The sequence below is a fragment of the Acanthisitta chloris genome, unplaced genomic scaffold (genome assembly GCF_000695815.1).
Source record: "Acanthisitta chloris isolate BGI_N310 unplaced genomic scaffold, ASM69581v1 scaffold16013, whole genome shotgun sequence".
Lineage (NCBI taxonomy): Eukaryota > Metazoa > Chordata > Aves > Passeriformes > Acanthisittidae > Acanthisitta > Acanthisitta chloris.
This window is the reverse complement of record NW_008664440.1, coordinates 4,932-5,145: the sequence shown is the minus strand read 5'-3', so window position 1 is coordinate 5,145 and position 214 is coordinate 4,932.

The window sequence follows — 214 nt, the reverse complement described above, 5'->3', positions numbered from 1 at the left end:
AAACAAGCAGAAACTTGGGGTTGTGTCCAAATTCTCAGTGTGCAAGCTCCCGTGAAGTGAAAGTTACTACAGAAATCAGACAACCTCATAAAACAGAGGTCATTTACCCTGATCAACCTGTAATAACTCTGACCTTTAGACCATAGCCCACTTTCCCCTGGCCATCCTTTGTTCCTGATGCTGCAAACATTTGAAAAAAAAAAGTAAGGACAAG